This window comes from Thermobia domestica, chromosome 6, assembly GCF_964235325.1.
Source record: "Thermobia domestica chromosome 6, izTheDome1.hap1.1, whole genome shotgun sequence".
Lineage (NCBI taxonomy): Eukaryota > Metazoa > Arthropoda > Insecta > Zygentoma > Lepismatidae > Thermobia > Thermobia domestica.
In genome coordinates, this window is record NC_137459.1 from 97,784,751 (window position 1) to 97,811,337 (window position 26,587).

General features: G+C 37.6%; 1 protein-coding gene across 2 annotated transcripts in view; it reads left to right on the plus strand.

Moving 5' to 3' along the window:
- The window catches only part of LOC145688115 (solute carrier family 41 member 1), a 227,352-nt gene that overhangs the window by 15,158 nt on the left and 185,607 nt on the right, over positions 1-26,587 (plus strand). The window contains exon 1 of one of the 2 annotated variants that reach the window (XM_081761869.1): positions 24,247-24,511. The exons of the other annotated variant lie outside the window; for it this stretch is intronic. The gene's annotated coding sequence lies outside the window, so the exon portion shown is untranslated. Of the gene's footprint in view, positions 1-24,246; positions 24,512-26,587 lie in introns of those variants that run through there. 2 annotated transcript variants of the gene reach the window in all.

The following is a 26,587-nucleotide window of genomic DNA, read 5'->3' on the forward strand; positions in this document are numbered from 1 at the left end:
TTGTCGGCACCACGCTTCGGCCGCATCCCCTTCTCCTAGGTACGCATTGAATCTGAGGTTGGTAATGCCCCAGAGCCGCACAGCATCTTATGTACAAAATCAACTATTGTAAAGTAACCAAGAGCAACAGATACCTGACATATGCATTTAGACCAATCCCCTTTAAAATCGGACAATTCATTCGAAAGTTATCGTAGCTTTCACACACCTATGCTCAAAGTAAGAACAAATGCTTGACCTCGGGAAAATTCCCCTTGTTGTATGGCAACCAAAACAATAGGTGTCTGGGGAAAGCAAACGAGAGCATTTTAAAATGAGTTCCACCAAAATCGGACAATCCTATCGAAAGTTATCGTCGGATGCCACATACAAAGAGACAGAGAGGACGGCCTGTAATAGGGAGTTTCGCCCCCAAAATTCTCAAGACTTGTTTCACGACAATCTCAAATACTCGAAGGCATTCGAGCGCCGGATAGTAAATTTTCGAAACGGAAATTTGATAAGTCTTCAGCCTTATCGAATTTCCTTACCTCTACCTATATCAGTAGCTGTCTCTATGCAGAAATTTAAATTAAACCCTCGAAATCATATTAAAATTATTTTTCTGCCTGTCCCGTTATTGGCGCAATCGGCAAAGTGACTATTAGTAGAATAATAGTGTCTTGGATTCTAATTCCATTCGGGTGATGCATATTTTCTCTCCCTCTTTCTCTCTTCTGACAGACTGCTTAAACCTTGTACAGATCTGTGGGGAAAGAAACTTTTCCTTCACTTCATTGCTAAGGAGAGAAGTTTTAAAATGAACACCATGCATATATGTAATACATATTATATACATCTATGATAACCTCGAATACATTGTTTCTTCCGAACACTCCGATAATCCCGAGCTTTTCAAAATATTCAAGCGACTCGACAAATGCGACCATATTGATATATTTCTGTATTTGCTACTTTCTAATTTGCTACTGCTTAAATACCTAGAAATTATAACTTTTTGGCCAATATCTAGGGAACGGTGGCCAGTTGGCCAGTAGACAGTTAATCAGTATTCACCGGTTATTATTTGGTACCAAAATGTTTATCATCCTCTTAGGTATTGATCAACACCAATATGATCTCTGTGTCACTTACGGTTCCCGAGATTTGGCTCATTAAATCTCCCGAAATCGGAACTATCTTTTGGCCAATATCACGGAAACGATAAGTCATAGAGAGTTCATATTGGTATTAATCAATCCCTAATAGAATGTTAAACATTTCCGTACTGATATTAATAGATGGCCACTATCCACCTGTCCACTAGCCAAACCAGTGACCAGTTGGACAGTGCCCACCGCTTACTATTTGGTATCAAAATATTTACCATCCTCTTAGGTATTGTTCAACACTAATATAATTTCACTACAACTTATGGTTCCCGAGCTATGGCTCGTTATATACCTAGAAATTGGTCATATTTGGCCAATATCACGGGAACGGTAAGTCATAGGGAGATGATATTGATGCTAACCAATACCTAAGACTATGGTAAACATTTTGGTACCGATAATAATTGGTGGCCACTGGTCAACTGGCCATTATCCAAACCAGTGGCCAACTGGACAGTAGCCACCGGTTACTATTTAGTACCAAAATATTTACCATCCTCTTAGATTTTGATCAACACCAATATGATCTCTTTGTGACTTACGGTTCCCGAGATATGGCTCCTTAAATCTCTGGAAGTCGGCCATTTTTTGACCAATATCTCGAGAACGATAAGAGTGACGTGAAAAATTTAATCGAATGCAGGGTTCAAAATTTAAAAAAAAAAAAACCTCGCAAATAACAGACAGACAGATAGACACACAGACATAGAGAATTCAGTAACGAACTTTTTAAGTTCGTTGAATATGTTGGAAATATTTATTGGTTTTTATTTATTAATGTTTATTGTTATCTGATAGCTTCTAGATAAAGTAAAAATTCACGGCAGAAATTTTGTACATATATTTACAAAACGATACTAAAAAACTTTTAAGACGAGACAAGATAGAAATATTTTTATTTCTTGTCTCGTCTCGTTTAGTGCGAAACACTAATCATTTTAACAAAAATAGATTTCATTGCTTTTTTTTTTTTTGAAAGAATATTTATTTTACTCATCATTTACAGTAAATATTCTGTCTATAGTGTTATGAAGAAATGAAATATTTCAGTTTAACGTCTTCCAATTATGCCCCTTGGGCTAAGGAAGACGATGATTAAAGCAAGTGAATGATAATGGAATAATTGGTGGAATGATAATGAGGTAGTAAACGGGAGTACCATGAGAAACCCATGGACATGATATTATCCACCACAAACTTACTTGTGCGAGGATCGAACGAGGAAAAACGCTCTAACGCCGAGCCACCGTGTCCCCACAGAAGGAGATATTAGAAAAACAGATAATCGTGTGATTTGTCGCATTTAGATTATATCAATCTCTCAAAACTTTCAACATAGTTCTAGTGTTTATATTCTAAACAAAGATCATTACAGTTTGTTTTTTTTTTCGGTCGTATGCACCTCTACGAACCTTGTTGTATTGTTCTTACGACCTTGTTATATTGTTCGTTGGATTTTCTGAGATCTTCGGCAAGTATTACTTTCCGCGTGTCAGTTCAAGAATTTTACGCTAGATGGCAGATCAACACTGTAGGCTAAAACATAAGATATTTCGTTAAAAGTAGATGGCAGTATTACCTTTGTATATTAGAGTGAAACTTAAGTTACACAAGTAATGCCCATAGCATTTTGAGAGTACCTGGGAATTGTTTTTGACAACTTGTTTGGCTAATCGTGTGTTTTAGCGTTTTCATTGGCCGCTCCATTCAGCGCCGTAAGTTAGATTTTTTTCTGGCTGGGCAAGCATTATTATTTGCCCCCCCTAGAAAAAAGTTGTTTTGACCCTCTCGCAAAATTCGAAAATATGCCCCTCCTTTCCATGTTTCTCTTACTCTTTGTGAACCCTATGGAGCCTGTGGGCACTCCCGCACACCGCTGGACCCGTTCCATACATGACAAATTAATTAAGGGGACAATATTGACAAATCTCAAGGCCATGCAAATAAATATTATTTCTAGGGCCCCCAATAGTATACGTTTCTTACTGAAATGAGCCCATGACTCATTCTTGTTTTATTTACCTTCTGTGTGCTGTTTTGTTTATGTAATGTAGTGAACTTATTTGATACTTCATTTATAATTTCATGTTCATATCATATATGGAGTAAGAAAATTTTGTCTTAAAGTGGGTCACCCTCAAACGATGGGGAGCTTCTCTGGGGTTGGGCAGTTGCTCCTGCCCCCACAAGTTACGGCCCTGGTCCCATTCTCGATTAGAGATTCGGTTGGTGTTAGTCGTAGGACTTTCGTTTACTCTCCCTTATGTGATACGCAGAAAATGTAGAAATTAATTATAATATCATGAAAGATAAGTTACTAATTCAAATTGGCGTGGTTGAAATGCCATCGTCGGCATTGGCATAGCTTTTAATTTAATCTATATTGCAGACAATCTATTCCGACTATTGCTGCGACTGTTTATTATTATTATTATTATTATTATTATTATTATTATTATTATTATTATTATTATTATTTTCACACTGGTAGACTTGGATCTACCATATAAGCTTGTGAAATGTTTCTATATGCAGATTTTGGGTTCCCGGATTATGGGGAGTAAAATTTTGGGTTACGTTTTCGTAAACAGAATAACGTCAACCGAACTTATCCGACCTGAATCAAGCTTCGCATGGTGGTAGACCTTGAACTGCCCTACAAGAGTGTGAAACATTATTGTACAGCATGGGCTTCTTTAACGTGTTAAAATTGAGGCGGGCGGCAAATCCATACAGTACTTGTGAGTTCAACTACCAGGTGTGTTAGTTGAAATTTGCCGGTTTTTTCGAGAAAGAAAACACTTAATATTTAGGGAATCTCACAATTTCTTTATTCAAAATAATGACCATTGGATTCTACACACTTTGCCCATCTTTTAGGCAAATCATGGATACCATCCCAAAAAAAACTTTTTCTCTTTCGAGCCAAACCATTCGACGAGCCAATTTTCGACGTCTTCAAAATTAGCGAAGCGCTGCTCTGGAAGTGAATGTCCCATAGAGGCGAAAAGGTGATAGTCCGACGGGGCGAGGTCTGCAGAGTGCGGCGGGTGCGGTAATATTTTCCAATTAAGTGTTTTTAATGTGTCCTGCACCAGTTTAGCGGTATGAGACGGCGCGTTGTCATGTTGCACGATAACCTTGCCATGTCTTCGGGCCCATTCCGGTCGTTTTTCGATCAATGCATGATTCAAATTAATAATTTGTTGTCTGTAGCGATCCGTATTCACTGTTTCACCAGGTCTTAATAACTCGCAGTACACCACACCACACTGGTCCCACCAAACACAGAGCATTGTCTTACGGCCAAAGCGATTTGGCCTTGCCGTCGATGGGCCAGCTTCACCAGGTGCAAGCCATGATTTTTTTCGCTTCGGGTTTTCAAAATAAATCCATTTTTCGTCCCCCGTGACAATTCGATGCAAAAATGATTTCCTTTCGAACCGTTGAAGCAGGATTTCACACACGGTTTTTCGCTTTTTCATTTGTCTATCCGTCAGTTATTATTAACTTACAGAATATACGAATTACAAGTTAAAACTTACAACACAACTTTACTCACGAAAGATACACTGTCAATGGCATTATTTTTATTGTAACTTTATAATAGAGAAAACTGAGGAACAATAGGCTATTTCTTTCCACTCGCGGTATCACAGATACAGGATGTTCATTTTTGTAACAATCTTATGTGCTGGTAGTAAGTGAACAATCTTTCGTATGAAGAGAATATTTCATAAGTCATAAGTTTATAGTAAGTTGAAAGTGGAATTGTCAAATTTATACTGAATCTTGATGTATTTATTTATATTTTTATATTAACACTATCTGCTAGAAATTAGTAGTAGTAGTGAGAGCATTATGGACGCTTCGTCAATAAAAGTTGTTGGTGGCCGGTGGCTCAGGATTCAAGGTTTCTGGCCCAAGGGCAATAATCTAGGAATACATAGAATCACCCTTCTAAATTTTAGCAATAGATACGTTGGCTTACTCCCTGAAATGTTGGTAGGGGTACATTTTACCACTTATTAAATTTTGGAAATAGACAAAACTTGAAAATTTCATATGGTAGTATAGAACAGGGGTATGTACTTCTGTAAGTTTGGGTTGTTCATTTCGTTCCCTTTTTGAATAAAAAAAGGTCAAGAAGGTAAATTTGGGTTGTTTTTGATCTACTTTATTCTCTTTGATGTTGCTTGATCACCATATGGTTTTATGGTTGAGTACAGACATCTATTATGTTTCATAGGACATGGGTACTAGGGATGGCCACAAAGTTCCGGTTCCGGCGGAACCGGTTCCGCGAAGAACCGGTTCTCGGAGATCCGGTTTTCAGAACCGGTTCCAGACCTGGATCCGAAAACCCGGTTCCAGAACCGGATCTTAAGAACCGGTTCCAGATCTGGATCTAAAAACCCGATTCCAGAACCGGATCTTAGGAAACGGTTCCAGATCTGGATCTGAAAATCCGGTTCCAGAACCGGATCTTAGGAACCGGTTCCAGACCTGGATCTGAAAGCCCCCAAAGACCCGTAAAGGAAGCACAATGTTCACCTTCAAAAATAATGCAAAGAGGACCATGCACTTGTGCCTTTCCCGCCCAGACCCGCTTGTGCCCCCAGAAAAAAAATTTGGTCCACCAGTGGGTGTTTAGCGAAATGAGTTGGTCAGTTTGCCTGTTTAGCCAATGAGTTTACCAGTTACCCACTTTATTTAGCCAAATGAGACAAGCTCCCGCCGCCTGGCGCCTTCCTGTCGCTTCCACCATTTCATCTAGCATTCTGTTCACAGCTTGCCAGCAGCTCGCGTTTAGCGTAGGGATGGTAACAAAGTTTCGGTTCCAGCGGAACCGGTTCCGCGAGGAACCGGTTCTATTTTCAGAACCGGTTCCAGACCTGGATCCGAAGAACCGGTTCCAGACCTGGATCCGAAGAACCGGTTCTAGATCTGGATCCGAAGAACCGGTTCCAGGCCTGGATCCGAAAAACCGGTTCCGGAACCGGATCTTCAAGAACCGGATCCGTTCAGACCCGAAAACCGGTTCCACCAGGAACCGGTTCTGGCCATCTCTAATGGGTACATTGATGTTCCCTTCTCAAAATTTGGAATGGATGTCTTCGCCCACCTTTAAATTTGGGAATCGCGATAAAACAAAATTTGATAAATCTTCTCCAAGACTCGGATATATAACTTCGTAAATTTGCATTGTCCTGCTTATCCGCTTCTTAGATAAAAAATTGCCGAAATATTTGCATTTGTCATGTACACACCACAGTGGTCGGTTGTTGACCTAATTTATCATCTTTGATGATCTTTTATTGCATAACATGGCATTATGGTTAAGTACATGGGTCAATTTTCTTACATAAGACACGGGTTCCTTGATGCTGGCACTTAAATTTTGGGAGAAGTTTCCTGGCCCACCTTAAATTTGGGAATTATCAAAAAAAAAAAAGTAAAAGTTGGTAAATGTGCTATAGGACTTAATCACATATCTCTGTGAATTTGGTTGGTTTACCTGGTATCCTTCTATGATATAAAGAATGGTAAGACTATACGTAAAAGTTTGTATTTTGGTGGGGAATTTGAATTAGCATGAGGCGAAAAGTTTAATGTAGTACCCTAAGATGCGCTAAGATCAAGCTTTGTTGCAAGGTATAATCAGATAGATGAGTAAATAGGTTTCTTCTCTTGAATAGGGCATGGATAACATGATACTTTTCTGTGAAAGTTTAGGTGTGCATTGGCCCACCCTTAAATTTTGGACATTTTCAAAACTAAAAAAAAAAAAACTGTAAAATTGAATGGTTCTGATTGTTTTCTTCTCAGTAAAAAAAAGTCAAAATTTGAAATTTGGGAGGTTTGTGGTCTAATTTACCCTGTAGGATGTGGTTTGTTGTAACATATGGTTATGTGGAAGAAAACAGAGTTTCATTTTGTATCATGAGTTCCCTCTTGTCTAAACGGTTAGCGTACGTGCCTTTGGCGTTGGAGACCCGTGTTCGATTCCCAGTGGGAGTTCTTATGATTCGCATTCCACGTTAAGCTGTAGGTTCAGGTTTTATTTATTTATTTATTTATTGAACAAATTCCCAGATACAGCATAACTTTGCCATTTTACACAGGGACATGCTAACAAAAGAAAGAAAAAAAAAACAAGACAACAATAACAACAACATAGAAAAAAAGAGTAAAAGTAAAACTATTCCGTCAAAGCTCGTTTAATTGCTCTTTCAAACACTGGGTAGCTCGAAAAAATGTCCACATCAGTTGTTACTTGATTATAACTGTTTGGTATTCTATAAAAAAGAGACCTCTGTATAACAGCCAACCTAGGACGGGCAATATGGAATAGGTGGGTATTCCGAGTGATGCGGGAAGGGACACGTAAGGATAGTTCCTGAAGTAATATTTCCGATCTTAAGGTTCCATTAACTATTTTATGTAGATATTTCAGGTCAGAGATAATTCTGCGTACTTCAGGAGTCTGAATATTAAGATGTCGCAAGAGCTCCTTCTTAGATAATAATCGAAGTGCAGGAACACGAAATCGGACTATAGCAATGAAGAAATTGAGAACAGAATCAAGTCTGGAGAGATGTGTAGGTGCTGCCATGGCCCATATGGGAGAGCAGTATTCGATCTTGGGCGCTATTAAAGTCTTATAAAAAGTTGCTAATGAAGAAACTGTGCGTAGTTCGGTGAATCGATAAAGAAGTCCCAACATGCGCATTGAATTCTTTAGTATTGAGGAGATGTGGTCAGAGAAGGTGAGTTTTGAATCAAAGATGACACCAAGATCGTTATGACTAGCAGAATGTGTGATAGGGGAATCGTTGATATGGTATGTGGAGGGAACAGAAGACTTTTTCAAAGTAATAGTAATACTGTCACATTTCTTACTGTTGAGTTTCAAGTGCCACATTTCACACCAGCCTGTAAGGTAATTTATGTCTTCCTGTAGAGCAATTGTGTCATGGAGACACGATATTTCTCTGTATAACTTACAATCGTCAGCAAAAAGCAGAAGGCCACTAGGTTGAGCTGATAAGTGCGTGTAGAGATCATCCATATACAGGACAAACAGTAGAGGCCCAAGTACACTCCCCTGAGGCACCCCTGAGATCACGGGTTGGGGGTTAGAAGTCGCCCCTGAAAGAACAACTCTCTGTTTACGGTCCTTCAAGTAGCTTGTGATTAGAGAGAGAAATTTGCCATGTACATTAAATCTATTGGAGAGTTTATGAAGAAGATGAATGTGACTGACAGAATCAAAGGCCTTCGAGAGATCAAAGTAGATAACATCTAATTGAGTATTGTTATTCATACATTTGACTGCACAGGAAAGAAGAGTACTTAAGTTTGAGAGACTTGAGCTTTTCGGTAGAAAGCCGTGCTGAGAACTATGGATGTAAGGTGAGGTGAATTTAAGTAGCCTGTCTTTAATTATTTTTTCGCAGATAATTGATATTACAGAAAGAAGAGATATTGGCCTATAGGAGGATACATGATCTTTAAGTCCTGATTTATATATTGGGGTCACGTGAGCCAGTTTCCAACTGGTGGGATAATACCCTTCCTTGAAGCATCTATTGAATAAGATAGATAGAGGAACCGCAATAACTGAAGCAGTTTTGTTGAGAAAGAGAGGACTAATTTTATCAGGTCCAAGTGATCTATGTGGAGATAACGATAGCAAGAGAGCCAGAACTTCGCCCGGGGTGGTAGAGAGAATGGATAAGGTGTCCGAACAGATGGGGTGGAGAGGGGGGAGATGGGTTGTAGAGGAAAGGGAAGTAAATGTTTTGCAGAAGTAGTTATTGAAGAGGTCTGGTCTTTGATCATCACTCGCTTCAGTATTTTCATCTTGAATTGTTGCCGGTATGCCCGGAGATTTTGTTCTAGATTTAATTACAGACCAAAAGACTTTAGGGTTACTAACAGTAAAATCACCAATTGAGTCCATGTATTCAAAATATTTACGTCGCTGCACCTTCTTGGCAAGACTTCTAATTCTAGCAAAGTTTTTATATGTGTAGTCACTCGGATGCGATTTCCATAGAGTCCAGGCAAGCTTTTTGTTTTTAAGAAGTTCACGAAGTTCATTGTCGTACCAGACCGGAAACCTGTTCGATTTTGATGCTTTCACCGGCACAAAGTCCTTTATGGCTGAGTGGACAACGGATGTAAATAAGTCCACAGCGTCGTCAACAGTTCCTACCTCTAACAAACACCAAGGAAACAGTTCAATAGCCCGGCAGATGTCACCCCAGGGGGCTTTCTTCCATAGAAGTTGTGACCTACTTTTGAGGGGCTGGTTTGTAGTAGTGGAGGGGAGGAAATCGAAAGAAACATCCAAGGAATCGTGATCCGAGGGAAAAAGATTTCTGCATGGGACAACACAACGAGGTTCTAAGTTAGAAAGAATGTAGTCAAGATTGCTATTATAGCGGGTATTTGCATATGGTTTCATATGGTTTCGCTGCTGAAAGTGACGCTAAGCTCAAATCACATCACGCATCAGTTTGTATCATTGGACCAATTTAGTTGTTTTAATATCATCATTTTTTGCTGGGTAGTTATAATTATGCACTTCCATTTTGCTAAAATATCAGAATTAACTTAATAATAGGCTATCACTCGCCAGAAGTAAGTGACAGAGAGTAAGTTATTCGTAGTTATTATTTGAGATTCGATGAGTAATAAAAAGCGAGATTGTTTTATAAATAATTGGTATGTTTTGGAGTAAAATTAACTTATGACATTAACTTATATTTTGAAGTAAAATCAGGATATATGAAGTTTTGAACAATTTTGGAGGGACATATGATGTAAATCCGTGACTGTCCCGCCTATAACCGGGGTGTCTGGGAGCCCTAATAATTGTTCAATTTTGGTCTACTTCGAAGAAGAAGCGAAGTTCAGACTATTTTGAGTATTTCGAAAAGTTTTTGTCTTGTCACTCACTTCCTGTTTTCATACTTTCGCATTTCCTAATTTCGATAGCAGCCCCTTCTCAAGCCTCCTTTTAGGAATCTTCAACTCGGGAGACTGTTTTCCAAGGTTGTGTACGATGTCTTCTGTGTATCAGAAGACACAACATTCAAGTAGAAATTAACATAATTCCTAGTGTGAAATAACGTAAGTAGATATAAAACTCTTATTACATAATATTATATTGCTATCATAAATATTCCAGATCAACTGCCCTTTGCTGCATGTGGATTAAAAACTCTTCTGAGAATTTCATAAAGTATAAACAAAATACAGCAAAGGCATTATAGAGAATACAGCCATGTTATAGATGGCAGCGTACCGATTCCGGGGTTGCTTGGTGGTCGAGCACTCCCGTCAGGGTGGGGTGCTGACTGCCACAGGTGCTGACTGCCACAGCCAATTATTGGTGCTGATTGCCACGACTGGCGCTGATTGCCAATATCAAGGTGCTGACTGCCACGAGCCTGAGAGAAAGTTGCTAGACGTAACATTACCGGGTGCCAAGAAGCATGAAAGAAACTAGATGATCCTTAGGATCGTGTTGTTCAGACCAACACCTAACAAAGGTAAACATGTCTCTGTATGTACACTCATGTCCAAAATTATTGTCACATGATTATAAATATGTTGGTCTAGTAATATAATTTGATAACGAATTCGCCCGGTATTTCTTATAATGTTAGTATGTGTATAATCGGCAAAGAAAAGTATGTGGTAAATTTCATGTCAAAAGAGCAGTAAATAAGAACAATAAAACGAAAATAAAATTTTCTTGTCCATTAGTTACATTTTATTTTACTCATTATGATTTTCGTATTTATAATTCTTTTCCTATGAAATTTATATCACAAATATAAATCTCCTGGTTATACTCATAAGTAATCTGTAAGTATTAAAAGTACTCTGCAAAATTATCAAATTATATTCTTACAAGAAGACAGTTATAGATATGCGACAATAATTTTGGACATGAGTGTACTTTCAGTTTTGTCAGGGAGCGGTGCGTACAAAATTGGTACGATTTATGTATTCTTACTTGAACTCCCTATGTCAGCATGAACTGTGTACAGTTGTGCATATTGTTTCGAGCAGCTCTTGAAAGTTCCATCAAAAAAGCACTGCTGGCTGTATCTCACAAGGGAAGTTCAGGAGAAAGCACTCGCCTACAGAGAAACTAAGCATGCCATTTGAAGTCCCAATTCATGCTGATTATAACAAGCTAATAAAATTCCTGTACGGTTGAGAACGATTCGAGATATTCAACTTGGAAGTTTATATGAGAAAATGAGGATATACGCATTTATACGCGTTAAGTACAACATAATTAGTAACGAATATTGACATACGAAATGAAAGCTATTGGAAGTAACAGAAAAAAAAAAGTTTCGCAATAACTAACGGGTTTGTTAGATACAATTAGTCATTACATTGTTCACAATAATCATAGGTTAGAGATGAAAATTGATCACTGTTGTTCTTCTGTTTTATGAAGAAATGACGCAGGCAAAATACTCCCTTGCACCATGAACATTTTATATGTGCAATTGTGTTGCATCCGTCAAGAGAACAGTTCGCAGAACCAAAGCAAAAAACAAATTCGACAAGTGATTCAAAAGTTATAGACCTATAATTTGTTCGTAACCTGCCTTGCAGAACGCAAACTGAAACAATCCAATGTATCGCGGTGATCGGAAGTGATTCGTATGGACACGAACTTTATTTGATTGTTTCGTTGGTATATTATAACGTCCAGATGAAGAAGGTTCATACTATGTACAAATCTCCTGCCATAATCTTTGATTGATCGGAATCAAAACACATCAAATGGTTGCACAAATCGTGTGCAATTCTTTGGTATCTTCTCAACCATTAGGTCTTTGCCATCCGTCATGCAACTTGTAATGGACAATTTGTCTGTGAATGGACCCCAGTGATCAAGCAATAGCAAGTTCAAAACATCAGGCTTCGTCATGGGTGAGAATACTTAACGCATTGAAAAGTGCATCCACTCATTTTCTCATATAAATTTCCAAGCTGAATATCTCGAACAGTTCTCAACGTACAGGAGTTTTATTACCTGTTGTAATCAGCATGAATTGGTCCTTCAAATGACATGCTTATTTTTCTGCAGGCCAGTGCTTCTCCCAAACTTCCCTTGTCAGCTGGCTTCAGACCATCATATCCATTAAATAATACAATAAAACAATTAATATAAACAATGAAATGTGCAAATTGTACATATAACAGAAAAGACAATCCCTTTATAAACATCCAAGTGTATGTCGTTCCACTTAGTGAGCAACTTTGTAACTTATAGGATGCCACATAGATTTGCTGTGATGATTACTAAATTAATCCCTACTAAATTAATTAATAATCATAAATTTAGTATGAGGGATTAATTCCTCTCTTTCCAAATACAGTTTCTCCCAGGCTCGTGGCAGTCAGCACGCCGTCGTGGCAGTCAGCACCTTCATATTTGCAATCAGCGACAGTCGTGGCAGTCAGCACAAATAATTAACTGTGGCAGTCAGCACCCGTGGCAGTCAGCACCTATCCCCCGTCAGCACCCATGCACTAAAAAGAGCAGAAAGAAGAAGAAAAAGAGGGAAAATTCTATTTCGCCGCATTTCTTAAATGATAGTAGTGCCCGATAATTTCATAGAGCTTAGAAGTGGAGGATGGATATAGAGTTGGGGAGACTTTACCACAAATAAAAACACCTCAAATTATGGCTCTGAGAATTCTTTAAGTGACAAATTGAAGGAGCGTTTTGCTGTGCAATTTTCAGTTAAAACTTTTCGTTTCTTGCATCACAAACGGTCGGCATTCAGAATGGCTTGACGAGAACTTAAATCGGGGATAAGAACCTTATCGTCCTAAAACTTCCCTGTTTACGCATCATACTCTCATTCAAAAGTGCATATTTTCCACCAACCCATTTTCATTTTAAAATATCTAAAACTGCATTTTTAGGATGATCAACTTTCAAAATTGACCTCCTCCCGTCTAAGCCCAAGTGGGAATCCATTTCTCGAGATTCCGCTGTCATATACTGTAGAAAATGAAAATGAAATCTTTGAGTTTTACGTCCCACGGTTATGCTAAAGGAGATATAAATGAATGATGGTGAGTAATGAATGAAATGGTGGAATGAATAAAGTGGGAGGAAACAGGAGAACCCCGAGAAAACTCACGCACACGGTGTTTGTCCACCACAAAGTTCACTTGGCGAGGCTGGGATCGAACCCGGGACCCCAAGCACCAGAGGTGAACGCTGTACCACTGAGCCACCGCGGCCCCATTCATATACTGTAGAGACCTGAGGTGATTTTTAAAACCCGGCGCCTTTGATAGACGGAATTAATACCATATTCTGTTCTGGAAGCTAAATTTAGCTAATATTATTTCCACGTGTATAATATATAAAGGCGTGGAAAACCATTAGTAATACACACATACAGGAATGTGGGGGAATTCTGTGCAGTGAGTAATATCACGCAGAAGCTTACTGAAAAATATGACAACATTCAAAACATGTGTCTCATACTTGTAGAGTGATAAGAACCTTCAGAAATATTGCGCCAGTTCGCGACTTATTTGTTACGTGAGAGTACGTTTTCACGAGAACTTATTTTTAATCTAACTTTTCGCTGAAAAAATCTTAAAGGTAGGTGAAAACTTGTAAACTTTTATTGTATAACCATGTTATAGAATTAAAACTTACATATAAAAGATTAATAATATCTCGTACTTTTGTGTACTGAAAGTTCTTAAAGATCTTTGAACAATAAATCAAGTCATGTTCAACAAACGACAAGAGGATGAATACTGCACAGTCGTTGTGGGATAATTCCACACGGTATTCATCGTGAAGTCTGGTCATTTAAAGTGGATAGTATAAGGTTTTTAACAATTACAAATTTAAAAGTAGGTCGGGTATGGGCTTTTGTATTACGGGCAGAAGAACGATGAATTTCGAGAAAAGTACATATTGAGGTTTAACAACTTGAAATGTATTATTACGCACAAATGTAGTTGGGTAGTTTGTAAGTAACATGGAGTTCGGAAGTAACATGGGGTAGGCCTACCTAATTTCTGCACTTTTAAATATTTTGAAATATAGGCTATGTTTCAGAAATGTTGTAAAGAACGTTACAGATATCTGTTTAGTGTAGACCACAACTCATTACGCCTCTTGAAGAAAGATTATTTTTAGAATTTTGCTGAATATAAGCGTTATTGAATAGGCCGAAATGAAGAGACAGTGTCGGTAAGTTTGAAGAACGTTAGGATCTTGAACGTCTTCCATGTAATAGTATGAGTCCAGAGCAAAAGATGAAAGTATACACGTAGATAAATAAAAAAAGGTAGAAAACTGTATAGGGGCTCTTCTTGATATGGTGATAAGAGATCGAGTCTATGCCTGGTGCAGTTAGGGCTGTTCCGATAATCGAGTAATCGATAACAATTCGATAAAATTTCAAAACCGTTTCATCGATAAAGAATTTTAATTTTATCGAATTATCGAACTTTCGAGACTCCCGAAATGTTCGAGACTCTCGAAATGATCGAGACTCCCGAAATGATCGAGACTCCCGAAATGTTCGAGACTCTCGAAATGATCGAGACTCCCGAAATGATCGAGACTCCCGAAATGTTCGAGACTCCCGAAATGTTCGAGACTCCCGAAATGACCGAGACTCCCGGAATGACCGAGACACTCGAAATGTTCGAGACTCTTGAAATGTTCGAGACTCTTGAAATGTTCGAGACTCTTGAAATGTTCGAGACTCCTGAAATGTTCGGGACTCCCAAAATGTTCGAGACTCTCGAAGTGTTCGAGGCACTCGAAACGTAAGAAACTTTAGACAACTTCGAGACACTCGAACTCTTCGAAAGTCTCGAATTGTTTGAAAGCAGAAAATACAGAAATATATCAATATGATCGCATTTGTCGAGTCGCTTGAATATTTTGAAAAGTTCGGGATTATCGGAGTGTTCGGAAGAAACAATGAATTCGAGGTTATCATAGTTGTATATAATATGTATTACATATATGCAGAGTGTTTATTTTAAAACTTCTCTCCTTAGCAATGAAGTGAAGGAAAAGTTTTCTCCCCACAGATCTGTATAAGGTTTAAGCAGTCTGTCAGAAGAGAGAAAGAGGAAGAGAAAACATGCATTACCTGAATGGAATTGGAATCCAAGACACCATTAGTCTATTAATAGTCACTTTGCCGATTACGCCAATAAAGGGGCAGGCAGAAAAATAATTTTAATATGATTTCGAGGGTTTAATTTAAAGTTCTGTATAGAGATAGCTACTGATATAGGTAGAGGTAAGGAAAGTCGATAAGGCTGAAGACTTATCAAACTTCCGTTTCGAAAATTTACTCTCCGGCGCTCGAATGCCTTCGAATATTTGAGATTGTCGTGAAACAAACCTTGAGAATTTTGGGTGCGAAGCTCCCTATTACACGCCGTCCTGTCTGTCTGTTTGCATGTGGCATCCGACGATAACTTTCGAACGGATTGTCCGATTTTGATGGAACTCATTTTAAAATGCTCTCTTTTGCTTTCACCAGACACCTATTGTTTCGGTTGCCATACCACAAGGGGATTTTTCCCGAATTGAAGTATTTGTTCTTACTTTGGGCGTAGGCGTGTGAAAGCTACGATAACTTTCGAATGAATTATCCGATTTTAAAGGATTGGTCTAAATGCATGTCAGGTATCTGTTGCTCTTGGTTACTTTACGATATTTGATTTTGTGCATAAGATGCCGTGCGGCTCTGGGCATTACCAACCTCAGATTCAATGCGTACCTGGGAGGGGAGGATGCGGCCGAAGCGTGGTGCCGACAACACCACATTCATCTACGACTGAGGGCACACTCCCTACATGCCCTCATGGCATGATGCTATGCACAAGGGATAACTTTACATATGACAGAACGAAGACTAAAGGAAAATGAAATGAAGTGAAATCTTCCAGTGTAATGACCTACTATTATGTCTGTTAGGATAAGGGAGAAATATGATTAAGGCAAGTGAATGATGATGGAATAGTTGGTGGAATGGGAATGTGGAAGGAAACAGGAGTACGCCGAGAAAGCCCACGGACACGATGTTGTCCCCCACAAACTTACTTGGTCGGGGATCGAACCAGGGAGGGACAAAAGGGATTAAGGGGAAAGGAGAGAAAAACACACATCCTCTGACTTACATTTCAATGGCTCTGATTCAATTTCCATATCAAATTAAAATAACTTCCGATCACTTCTTAAGGAAAAATAGAAAACATTATTTCCTCAAGAGTTCTCTCAGCTGCTTCGTATATTGTTGCAAACAGCCTTTCAAAGAAAGATGGTCGTGCAGTTACTTGCTTTGCAGTTGTTGAAAGAAATATTAGACCCTCTCTCTCCTGTTGTGTCCTGCATACAATAGACTACTTATCATTGTTTCTTTCTTTTCACAAACAAGAAGCCAATGTCTTTGAAACCGATTACGATTACAGTGCACTTAGGTTGTAATTAGATTTTTCTATGGGAAACAAGGTTATACTGCTAATTCAAGCTGAAACGGTACTGGAAAGTGTGTTCAAGTTACTGAAGTGAAAATGTCAGCGAAAAGATCATATGGGATATTTGGATCATTCTGAAACTTGGATATTTGGATAGGACACATACTAGTTTTTAAATAAAATTTTGACCGGAATACGGTAGATCCTATAGTATTGGAGCTATGGACCCATAAAGTTCATTTATTCATGTTTTCGGCATTCTATAACTCCAAAAGGAAGCATTTGTGCACCCAGGTTGGTCTATACTTTTTGTTTTATCTTGGTCTCAGGATAGTGTTGCCATATTTTGAAATTAGAAAAGCGGGGGATTCTAAACCGTAAGTACTGATGTGAATTTGTGTATTAGAAATACTGACGATCCTTCTGACCATTTTTTTTTTTTTGTGATTTCTTTGTTAAGTGACACTTCCAATGTACTTTTCTAAAAAAACTAAAGTAAAGAAAATTTAGTTTTTGCCTTTAATGTTTTATTAAGTTCAACAAATGTGAGTCTCGAATTGTAAAGTAAGTATTAAATAAGTATTACAGTAAAATATCTCTAATAAGGATTTCTCTAGGATAAGTTTTCAAAAAAAAAAAAAAAAAAAGCAAGCGATATATGGCAGATGTTGTTCATACGGTTTTCTCTCTAAGGAATACAAAATAATTTCTAAACTTTTATCGTAAGAAAGCTAAAACATATTTAGGAGTCTTGGTCCATCTCGTATAAAATTTCTGATCATTTTCAAAGATTTCTACTTGAAATCATACTAACGTACGAAAATACCACAGTTTCACAATATATGAAATACAGTATAAACATTTTAAAAGAAAAAAATATATACTAATAATGAATCTAATCTAAACAATATGCTAAGGATCCGTAGGTTCAATTTGCAATCATTTCTGAATATATACACTACTAGTTGAACATATAGATTACGTAACAACATAGACGTGTTCAGTTGAACTGGACAGAATGTTATCAAAGAAATACGCACCCATGAGATCATACATTAGTATTCATGGGTTGAACCAAAATGTGTATGATTATGCCATTTTTTTTTACATTTTTCATTCCCTTTAACTTCCTTCAAAAAATCTCGATGGCATAAAATCTTATCATAAAATTCTACGCATGATACGTCTTTTATATTGTACAAAACCAGTAGTAATAATTTGACAGTTTTTGCGTTCATCTTATTTCTGTCATCTGTCCATTCGCGATTGAGATTGACACAGAAATGTAGCGGTTTACGTTGAATATAACAACACTTTATCAACAAAGTCGTCTTAGATTTTTCTCCAATCTTAGGTTTTTCATGATTAAGAGATGATTAAGCGGGGGACGAATATAAGACCTGAAAATCTGGTGGTATACGCTAAAATTAGGTAATGTGGCAACCCAAACGTTGGCGGTGTTGTTTTGAAACACTCTATATAAAATAATGCACCACGTTATTCTAAATTGATGCAAAACTCTTACATTTTTAAAACCTACATTATTCGTCCAGGAAGCAATCTGCCTCCACCAAACGACGCTTCTGGATCCGCTAGTGTGTGGATTCATCATAATGTACAAACCAACTGTATAGAACATATGGTACCCTGTATATTCACTGTCGAGGAAATAGATTTATTTCCGTTTTTCACCTTCATTAAACTTAGTGATGATTTCAAGGTTTCCCCCACGTAGTCTTATCATACGTTCTAGATTCAAGCCCGATCCGGAAAATTGTCTGGGATTAACTAATGCCCGAAATTTTAGGGAAAATGGAAGACTGGGAAATTTCGCTGTGTTTGGTCAAGTGCTTGGCTTGCAATTCTGTCTTGTGCTGATATTTATGAAAAAATCAATAACGATAAGGTGTTCTTCGCAAGAATACTTTACTCAGGAAAATAATTAAGACAATAATATAAAAATATATTTTAAGTATAGAAAAGGAGCATAAGCATTTTAGAAAGTTAAGATTAGACTTTTCTTAACTTCTCAATAAACACACACACCATTCTTAAAAATATCCAGAAATTATGGTAATCCTACCCCGGGAGATTTTGAATACACGGAGGGTGAAAGTAGCAAAAATACTGGTAAACCACGGTGAACATGATCAGAGATATGTTTGTGGGGGAAATATTCCTCCTAAACAACCCCTGAAATCACCACTGATTTGACCAACATCTGTTTTACTGAAAGGCTAAAGGGGGAGTTTGCGCCCAAAGCATCATCATATCTGATTGCGGCAATGTGTGAACTAGTGGCCATTAAGAGAAAGCAAACACGACAGAAGATAATACATTTGGCTTAAAAATAAAATGTTGCTATAACATTTTAGCAACACCGTGCGTGATTAATATGGTTGAGGTGTTGGGCGTATACTATATCGTATGAAGAGCAAATTACCCTATTTCTACGTTTAAGACCGTATCTCTGGCAACACTAATACACCAGCTGTTAGCAAATAACAAACAAGAGATAAAATTCAGGTAAAAATGAACGCTTTCTGTGTGTGGGAGGGGGGAGGAGGGGACGAAAAAGCAATCCCTTTGTGCACGCTTTCCTTTCACCTCACAAGTACAACTTTGCAATAACTTATCAGATAAAAAATGTTGTTTGACTAGTTTGACTGCAAGAAGGAATCATTGGAGAGGTGAGGGAACCGAACTGTCCATCACTACTTTTGATAATACCCGAAACTTCGATAATACTCGAAATGTCGATAATACCCGAAACTTCGATAATACTCGAAATGTCGATAATACCCGAAACTTCGATAATACTCGAAATTCCGATAATACCCGAAACTTCGATAATACTCGAAATTTCGATAATTCCCGAAACTTCGATAATACTCGAAATTTCGATAATACCCGAAACTTCGATAATACTCGAAATTTCGATAATACCCGAAACTTCGATAATACTCGAAATTTCGATAATACTCGAAATTTCGATAATACCCGAAACTTCGATAATACTCGAAATTTCGATAATACCCGAAACTTCGATAATTTCAAATACTCGAAAGGTTTCGAGTAACCGATGACAACTCGATAAATTTTCAGTCCCGAAGTTCGATAGGTCCTCAGCCTTATCGAACACCTCTAGGTGCAGTGTGGCGTTTTCTTTTAGTGGCTGAAGTGATATCAAGAGTAATGGTTGCTGTGAGTGGTCCGTGAATATTCAATGGGTGGTCACTGGCCGGTTGAAGATGAGCAGATCGAAAATCAATGCAGTCTACAGGATGATTATGAAAAGATCCTTTGGGTGTAAGTGGTGTGAAGATACTTCGAAGCAAGGAGGCGAAGGAATTTTCTTCATAAAAATTGGAATGAACAGGTGAATTGTTAAGGACGAGTATGTAGGTAGCTATGTTTAACTTATCATAGAGTGCGTTGAGACGTTTCCAATATCGTCAAGGGTGAGAGGTCTTCGAGAGAGAGTTGCATTTTTTACCCACTGTCGTAATTTGTATGCTATATCATAGCTTAGCTTCGGATCGCATGTTGAAGTGCTCTGTGATGGCGAAGTACCTGTCGACTGCCCATGCGAGTGTAGTCACAGAAGAATTGTCGGAATCACTGCACCATGGCAAAGTATTACGGCAGGAGTTTAGGCTTATATGATGTATATTGCGGTTCTGGAGTATATTGTGCAGAATTCTGATTAACATAGCATGTAATCGTCTCTAGTATGCGATATAGTTCGTCTTGTGTAGTAGGTGGATCAAGACCTCCTAAGAGCTTGGTAAGATATGCTTTATCATACTTTGAGATCATGTGGGGTGGAATAGCATCAAGAGATCGAGAAGCGCGACATCGAATGCATAGCTTGATCAGTACATGATCACTATCTAAAGGATAAAAGATGTCAATTATTCAGTTTTGTGTTATGGTAGCTGAAGTGATGGTTATGTCAGGAGTTGTGCTACAATCTGTTTTTCTTGGTTTTAGACGTGGTTTTGGCAGTTGATGACATGTGTCAGTTGTAGCAGTGGAGATGAAGTTTTGTATCTGTTAAAACAACTACGGATATTGATGTAAGCTAATATGATATAGCGACTAAAGAAATTTGAAAGGCTGGATGGATCGGATGGTCTAGTTGGACGTAGTTTAATGCTATGGTGATATAATCTGATTTGTAGTAAAGAGTAATAATTAGATGTACCGGTAAACTCTGGACTAGAAACTAATGGCATGTGAGGTGAGAAACTAATGGCAACTCCACGATTGGCACGACGTGCTGATAGAAGATTTTCTTTCTAAATTAAGTTGTAACCAAGAATTTTACATTACAATTTTGAAGTAAGGTGAGTTTCGTTCAGAAGGAAATCATTGACCTTTTCTTCCAGAAGGATTTCCTCACAAAAGTGATTTGTGAGCAGAGATGGAACGAATATTAAAAAGAAAAAAAGAATTATACCCACAATACTTATGATTAAATGAAATTTAATGGCTTTGTTAAGATGTAAATTTACGAAAGTTAGACGTAGAAAAATTGTAAGTTGCGTGAAATTGGAAATGAAAGACAGGTTGTACAGCCAATGAGATGTGTTTAGAAATAGAGGACCTGCGAACGCATGTATGATTGGAAGCGTGAGAGTAATAAAAAAATAAGGACTGTTTGATCGTTAAAAGTTGATCAGTGCCGGATTCGGAAGTTTGATTTTGTGCATCATGTGTGCGAAGTTGAACTACTAACTAGGTCTGTACTTCTTGAGAAGTAGATTTTGATTTGCATTTATAACTATAAGCAGGATGACGTTCATGACAAATAGGACAGTCGGGTGGTCTTTGCATGTTTAGACAGCTCCAGGTGTGGTGTGCACCACCAAAGTAACCACATTAAAGAAATTGGTACGTATTAATATTGGATGTGTATAATCGTCACAGCGGTCGCAGTGTATTGATAAAGGGACCCAATGGCGTAACTGAGGGGCCTGCAGTGCGGGGGCTCACCGCGCAGGAAATGTCAAAAACTATGAGCAACAAAAATTGAGATGAATATGGAATATCTATTTCCCTTAATAATATTATTTACTTTAGAATAGGAAAAATGTGTTCTGGGTGAAAATTTATCCATTCTAGTAATATCAGTTTAAGGAAAAATAATTTTGCTGCCGACTACAGGGACATAATATAGTGGGAAGTTAATGGGCATGGGAAGGGGGCCCAAAAATAATCCTACGGGGGCACGATATTTTTGTGTTACGCTACTGAAGGGGTCGGTGTTTTTGAAGGTTAGACTCTATGACGTTTCTTGTAAATGAATGGCCCTTTCTTAGCAGATTATCAATTATCTTGCGATTCTGATTAGACCCAGACCATGTAAGTACATAATTGATTGTTACGGATGCGGAGATATATATATATATATATATATATATATATATATATATATATATATATATATATATATTTTTTTTTTTTTTTTGAAGTTGTATCTTTGATGTAATATCTTCTCGATTTCTACGTCACTGTACGATGGATCCACTCCCCGAATGACTAGAGACAGAACAGGAGGTAGTCTTGGTAGTGGTATTTTCTTTGTACGTTGGTTCTGAAGTTCCATTAGTTTCACAGTTTGAGCGAAGATTCCGTAACTGGGTTTACGTCGGACTGTATTAGCAAAGTGTAGTAGAGGTTATTTGATTATATAGCAATTTTGGGCTTGAACAATTTGTAAGGCTTCAGAACGTGGTCTAGATTTTAATTATTTGCTGAAGTAAAAGTTTAGTGTTACGTAACTTTGGATCATAGTCTTGTAAGATATAATTGTGTACTTCTGGTTGAGGTTTGTGTAAGAGTTGCTTGATGCAGCTGGTTAGACAAATCAACTTTGCGAATGATACATACTTAGTGTTTCAAAAGAATTTGAAATAGTAAAGGAAAATTTTTTGATCACCCTACCAACTCTTTGGAACAGAATTTCCTTCGTATATAAAATTCTAATTTTACAGCAATGTTTTCTCTTTTTCTTTTTTGAAAGTTCAACGTTCCCTTGAAATAAAAGTTCATATACTGAATTTCATACCTCTGACAGAAGAGCGAATTCCCACGTTTAGCATTGCATGAATGTAAAACTGTTAATTAGAAAATTATGGAAACTGTCCTCCCGGAGGCTGGAAGTGTCGAAAAAGCTGAATCATGTGTTCACAAATTTTTAATTTTCACATCTCCAGCTGAAACAAGTCCCCACGTCAAGCATTTTATTAATATCAAAGCGGAAATTGGAATATTATTTAAATTGCCTACTTTCCTCCTTGGAAGCCGAATTTTTAAGAACGCCAAAAGACGTAGGGCCTATTCAGTTATTTTTAATGAAAAAAAAATATGTGCTGAATTCATGTCCTTAATTTCAGGGATTCGTAAAATACTTTATCCTTGACAAGAAAAAAATAAAAACTGAAGAAATGAACTTCCCTTATGATACGTATTTCAAGAAAATATTTGCCTTCCCATTGGTCTTGTTGCTAGCGTGTGGTCCAGTCAGAGCACTAAAATTTAATTTCACAATGATTCACGTTCGTTAATCCCCCGTCTTCTTCAGCGTAAAGAGCAATACATGGGATGTTAAAGTTTAAAAAATCTAATTTCAAAAAATCCTTTCTTGTCTCTTGCTTTCGTAACAAAAAGAGTTTCCTGTCCAAATTTCAGGCTTTTAGTTATAATATTATGACTTGGTGTTGCTAAGTGAATCATTTTATGGTTTTATCTAATGGTATCTTATAGAATAGTACATTATATTAATTTAATTGTTACTGACGTGACTTCCCTAAAGATCCACCACTGTTCTCAGTAAATTTAATGATACACTGAGACTAAAAATGTACGTGGCGTACGTAAAATCGTTTTTTGGACATATTTTAGGACTTAATGCACGTAAAATCCAAAAAGTGGGTACGTAAAAATGTAGTTTTTGGACTTAACGTACAGCAAACGTTTAACTGAAAACGCATGTTTTATAATACTTTCTATATAAGATTTCCACCTGTGGAAGTGTTCCAAACTTCCATCTGTTCCATCTGATATTATTTTACAATTACTTGGAATGGGATTTTGAATTGAGGAAGTTCATTGAATTTAGCTTAAATTCAATTGAAATAGGAAGAAATTATTTTTCGCAAATATGGCAATCTATAAAAGAAGCATGTGATAAACTCAAGCAATCGTGAGATGACAATAGCTATGAAGTGGTTGTCAGCTAATGACATCATTCACAATACATTTTCTTATCTCTTAAGAACACTTTAAGGTTCTAAGGACAATTTCTGATTTGAGTGTTTTGTTTGAATCGTCGTCAGCACTTCACCTTTATGAGCGTGTTGAAATTGGTAGCTGTTTTAACACAAAGACTGTGGCAACTTCGAAATCTATGATTAGTGGCCGCGCGGGGAAGAGGCAGAATGCGATAAGAAAAATAAAGGGAAGTTTTATCAGTTAGAGCTAGAGTTTATTATCAAACAAATTTTTCTTCGACATTTTTTCTCAAGAAAAAAAAATATCCCAACATATGTTTCTAGCACGACCCACTTTGTAGTTCATACGCACGCAATTCTCTGTCTCCGATACTACATATCCGTCTCTTGATGATAGGTGTCTCAGGAATTGTGTCGCAAGATTCTATTACTCTAGCAGTCATTCAAACAGCTAAACTGAGTATCCATATTTTCCTAAGTAATTTGAAACCGTTTATTATACATAGTTCAACGAGTGTCAGTTTATTTTAATTTAAATAAAACAGGCAAAACAAAACTGTAAAAATTCTACCGGAAATTGAAAAGCAACAAAACGGTTAGGTGAGTACTTATGATTCATATTATATTTTTTTTTTTCATTGTATTAATTAAAACTGTTTCTTAATGTGTTTTAGGTATTTTGAGATCCATACCGTACTTTGTTCGTGCGTGAATTTAAATAAAGTTCAGATTTAAGGGGTAAAATTTCAAAGATTATAATAGAAAAATAAATAGATTGTAATTAGGGATGCAAGAAAGCTGACTTTTTTCTAGGAAGGAATTTTGTTTGATAAAAAGCCGATTAAAAAAAACAGGAAATTTTCACTTTTTTGTGAATTTCTTAATCAAGTACCACTTTTATTTTCCTTTAGAGGATTCGTTCTATATTCAGTCCGGAACTGGCTATCTTCGTTGATTTTCGAACTCTAATCTAATTGGTGTTCATGCAAATGTAAGTAAAAGCAACGCGTGATACTAGAACGGACATTTTGGTTGAATAATCACCTTACAAAGAGCCCGAAACTTTGAGTTTATTTTTAGTTTAACGTCCTACGCCTATGCCTTTTGGGCTAAAACACAGGGATAATTAATGAAAATGATTGATTGTGATAGTAAATTTTTGTACTTTCCCATCAGAAGCCAACGCAAGACTGCCTGAATCAAAGGTACTGTACACACGCTAACCACTTCAGTGGTGAGGACTGTCCGAAAGTTATATATCTTGATAAGTGTTTTACTGGTTACTCAAACTGAAACTGCCAGATGGAAAAAAAAAAAAAACTATCATCATCCAAGAAACCGATACAAACTCATTCCGGTATTAAACTTGGCTTACAACTTGTTCTCTGTTATGGGGCGTTTACACTTAGTCGATTTAGTCGCACGACTAAATCGACTCGCTGCATTTGCCACTAAATCGAAGCAACTAGGCCCAATCAGATTGATGGATGTGTTCAATTATTTCAACCACAGAAAATAGAACGTCTTTTAATTCAGTTGCCAGTCGATTAGTCGCCTTCGATCAACAAGCGATTAAGTTGAAGTCCCGTTTACACGGTCGATTAAGTTGAAAGTGACGTCAATTCAACTGAATCGAACGCAAATCTACTAAGTGTAAACGCCCCATTAGGGTGGCCTCGCGTAGCGTAACTAATACGCTCACCTTTGACGCGAATGGTCTCGGGTTCGATTCTCGGTGGAGATACTCGGTCGAAAATAGGTAAAAGCTTCTTCAGGCCAGCTATCCTGAGTGAGGTTATCCTGGTCTTTCCTTATTCACACCAAGCAAATATCGGGAATGGTATTTAACATACTGTTCCTAGGAAGCTTCCTTCTTTCTCCATTCCTTTCTTTCTCCCCAAATCTCCGTGCATTGTGATTGCCGAAGGATGTAGTCATCCCTTATACGTAAGGGTAAAAACATGGGCATAGATGCCGACAACCCAGAAATTTAATCCAAATCGTTCTTCGTCCGGGAAACGCTATACTAAGAGCTTCAGATATTCTGTTAAAACCTAATATAAATTGGTATACAAAATTAGTCATAAACGGCTGCTTAGGGTATCATGTTAGTTTAATGGTAATAAAAAAGTATATTATTTAGAAAATTTATTCTTTCTTATGTGTTATGTCATGTCAATATAATCGAAATGGGAAACTTGGTATAGCACCTTAACCTTCTCCAGGTTGAATTTTAATGGCTTCAATAAATGTTATGTATAGAGGTAACCAAGAAAGTTCTGTCGCTTTTTCACCCACCACCTTCGAACATCGATATGTCACTTATGAAGTACCAAAAATAGTACCCATCAGCATCGACGACCTTCTGCCAACGTTCTGGAATGCTATGCATTCCATCGCGGTAGAACTTGGTGGGTGGTGAAGTGAAAAAGGTATCAAGTGCATTTTGCACCTCTACTGGGGATTTGAACTGGCGTCCTCTAAAGTGATTGTCCAAGGAAAGGAACAGGTGATAATCGGACGGTGTAATGTCCGAGGAGTATGGCGGATTTAATTGTGTTTCCCATCCAAGGCGTAGAATGGTGTCCCGCGTCATATTAGGAACGTGGGGCTTAGCGTTGTCCTGTAACAGAGGGATCCCTTTGCGATTCAGAAGTGGTGGCTCAGAGTTTTGAG